The 3,859-nt window shown below is 33.6% G+C and overlaps 1 pseudogene; it reads left to right on the top strand.

Moving 5' to 3' along the window:
• Positions 1-332: 332 nt before the first annotated feature.
• Positions 333-2,681, top strand: LOC109215761 (annotated as a pseudogene).
• Positions 2,682-3,859: the final 1,178 nt, after the last annotated feature.

Genomic DNA, 3,859 nt, shown 5'->3' with positions numbered 1-3,859 from the left:
TCCAAAATTCAACTCTAACCAGTAGAATAGTCAAGGCTAGCTATTTACACGGCACAGTCCAGTCCATGGTGGGCTATTAGTTTTCCATAGAAATTCAACGCTGCAGTTTAATAACAAAACTACTCACAATCATTGCTTTTTTGGTCTTTGCACTAATAAATACTTATTTTTTTATTGTTATATGCTCCCCTTGAGAATCATATGAAAATTACTAGTACCGCAATTAATTAAATCATAAGAAAGCCTTGTTAAAGTGGGGCCACTCCATGTCGTGAAACAAATCATGGGAATGACTAACATGTTTCTCAATTATAAATAGGCGCAGGCTGCAGATCTCATCACTCCAAGAGGTCCAAACATCCAAACCTTAGTAGAAGAAGAAGACCATTCAGCCTGAGCAGTAGACTACTCCAACTTAGTATCCAAATCGCTTGAAAAAAAGTATGGAACATCATGGACTAAGCACCACTATGAGGAGAATCCTCCTGCTGATTAACTGTTTAATACTTGCTGTTGGTATTTGTGGTGGTCCTCTAATGATGCGTCTATATTTTGTCGAGGGAGGTTCAAGAGTATGGTTTAGCAGTTGGTTACAAACTGCTGGATGGCCATTCACCCTTATACCTCTTGCCGTCCTATACTTTTATCGCCGAAATACCGAAGGCTCTAATGTCAAGTTTTACTTTATAACACCCCGAATTTTCATCGCATCATTCGTCATTGGCGTTGTCACTGGTGTTGATGATTTTCTCTATTCGTGGGGCGGATCAAAACTTCCCGTGTCAACCTCTTCACTTCTTCTTGCTGCTCAACTTGCCTTCACGGCAATAGGTGCTTTCTTCATAGTGAAGCTGAAATTCACACCCTACTCTATCAATGCAGTGGTTCTGCTGACGGTTGGTGCTGTTTTATTAGGTGTTCGATTCTAATGGTGATCGGCCAGAAGGTGTGACAAGTAAAGCCTATATTCTTGGTTTTATGATGACACTTTTGGCAGCAGCTTTATATGGAGTCATTTTGCCTTGTATTGAGTTGATTTACTTGAAGGCAAAGCAAGCTATTACTGCTACATTGGTATTGGAGATTCAAATGGTCATGTGCTTTGCTGCTACTGCTTTTTGCACTATTGGAATGATCGCCAATAACGACTTTCAGGTATTTTTCCCCCCCTTAAACTCATCACTACCCAAGCATCTTACTCCTTATTGCAGTTATCTTACACTATTCTTTTGTGGGTTTAAATTCTATGCATTCTCAATTTAAAATTTTTTTAATCAAGTTATTTACAAGAAAATTACAGGTAAATTTTATCATATACTAATAATTGATAATCTTATAAAAGAACTTTATAGTTTAAGGGTAAATAATTTGAATTTTCAATATTAGTCCATTTCAGATAAAATGACACAATTCTGCATTTGAAAGTATTTAACTTTAAATTTCTCATTTCACCCTTAATAATTTTTTTTTATTACTATACCATATTATGCATGTTTAAAATCACAAATTTGAAAAGTCTTAAAGACACACAAATATTATAAAATATGTTGAAGACCAAGATACATAAATTTATTTTTCTTAAATTTCGAGTCAAAACGCACATTACGTCACATATATTGAAATTGAGGTCGTAAAATATTTTTCTTTTATTACAATTAGATCCCTAAGGCCTTCAAATGAGAAGTCTATATCAACTTCTCTTTAGGTGATGATCTATTGGCTTTCACCAACGATCAATAGCATCCTTTAGGATTTCTTATATTCGTTGGGAATCTTTTTTTTTTCTTTTTCTTTTTTTTCTTCTTTTTTTTCCTCTTTTCATCTATTTTTCCTCATTTCATTTCCCATAAAATTTTCTGATCTCAATGACAAGAGAGAACAAAAGCCTGTAATAGGACAGTAATGAAGGAACTAGCTCGAAACCCTAAATTATTCATATCCCACATATACGTGAAGACTCATTTGCCATGCAATTCATTTTTTAAATTTGGAATACATCAATATAGTACATGGTACGTTATATCAAAATTTGAATATATCAAAAATATATGAAAACTGAAACAGTATTGGATTCGAACATATTTACCTAAAAGATGATATATCATAGGTATACTTTCTCGGTTTTAATTTGGTTTTAGCAATACACTATCTTATTAAAGAGCAAGGATTAAGATATTGATCGAAATTTGCAGGCAATATCAAGGGAGGCAAAACAATTTAACCTCGGAGAAGCTAGATATTATACAGTAATAATATGGACTACCATTATTTGGCAGTGCTTCTTTGTGGGTGTCATTGGAGTCATTTACTGCTCTTCTTCTTTGATGTCTGGGGTTATGATCGCAGTTCTACTTCCTGTTACTGAGGTATTAGCTGTAGTTTTCTTTAGGGAAAATTTTTCAGGTGAAAAGGGCCTTGCTCTTTTTCTTTCTCTTTGGGGTTTCGTCTCATACTTTTACGGAGAGTTCAGACAAACAAAGAAGCAGAAGAACAAAAGTCCAAAAAATGAGATGACAACGATGCATACTGAGTCTGTTTAATTTATTGAGTCTATTTGATTTATTATTCACGGCTATATACAGATAAAGAGCTTGTATTTTTTTATATAGAAAATAATGTACATTATTTTTCAATAATTGGTATTTTTCGTTATGTTTGTGAAAGGATCTCTTTATTTAAAATTTCTGACGTTCCTTATATCTGCAATACAACACTTTGAAAGATTTGCATTTGCCAGTAAATGATCATTTTTCATGACTTATTCATTTTTACAATTATTTGACACCCAAATTAAATACTGATTAAGGAAAAAGAGTTTGATGGATACCCCTCGCATTGCTTAACTAATATTTTCAAAAGTACTGGCCATTAGTTATCAACTTTCATCTAGGAGTTTAGAAAATAAATAAGTTACGAATGGACAAGACAGCTAATTAACTAGATCATGACACCCTAAATGAAAAACAATTTTACTTTTAATTTAGACCTAATTGGAAAAGAAAGAAAAATAAAAGGTCCCAATTTTCTTATCGAACTTTCCTTTTTTCCCCTTCTGTAACTAGTCACTTGTTGGTTTGTTATATAAATAAACAATTCGTTTAAAAGAGTGAAATACATATCTATTCACTAATATTCAAACGAGAAATTTATTCAACTGAAGTGAGTACTTATTTTTTCCCAATATCTCGACAACTTAAAAAGCAACGTTATCTAAAACCCAATTTGTTTCATTTCACTCCATTTTTCTCTTGACAAGTGGAGTATGGTTAAAAGAAAATTAATGCAAATTTCTTTAGTTCTCTTGACCAGTAGTATGAATATGGCTATTTACATGGCGCAAGTCATGGTTGGGGTACTATTCTAGTATGGAAAATAGTTTCTCTGTATAGTTATTTAATTATGATTTAGTCCAGATATTATACAACTTAGAAATTTTGACCTTCAATTAACGAGTCCGGAACCCAATTGTGGTTCTTTTAGACTTTAAGTACATAAATAAGTGTTAAAAAAAAAGTTACCTTTCTATATATAACGCCAAAATACCCCGCGCTATACCTTAACAGTAATCTTTGCCGTTAAGGTATAGCGCGGGGTATTTTAGCGTTATATATACCGACGATTTGACTGACAGGTATAGCGTAAAGATTTTTGGCGCTATACCTATATCGCCAAAAATCAGCGCGCTATACTGTGACGACCCGACCCGTCGTCTCATGTGTTACTGCTCCGTTTTTCCCGTTTATTGCTTCTTCACGTTTCGTTATCGGTATGTGGTGTGTGAGAGTTGATTTGGATTGGTTTTGATAAGAAATGAGACACTTAGTCTCCTTAAGGAAGGCTTAAGTTGGAAAAGTCAACC

This window comes from Nicotiana attenuata, unplaced genomic scaffold (assembly GCF_001879085.1).
Source record: "Nicotiana attenuata strain UT unplaced genomic scaffold, NIATTr2, whole genome shotgun sequence".
Classification (NCBI taxonomy): Eukaryota; Viridiplantae; Streptophyta; class Magnoliopsida; order Solanales; family Solanaceae; genus Nicotiana; species Nicotiana attenuata.
Note: the sequence above shows the minus strand (reverse complement) of the source record. Positions and strands in the feature narration are given on the sequence as shown.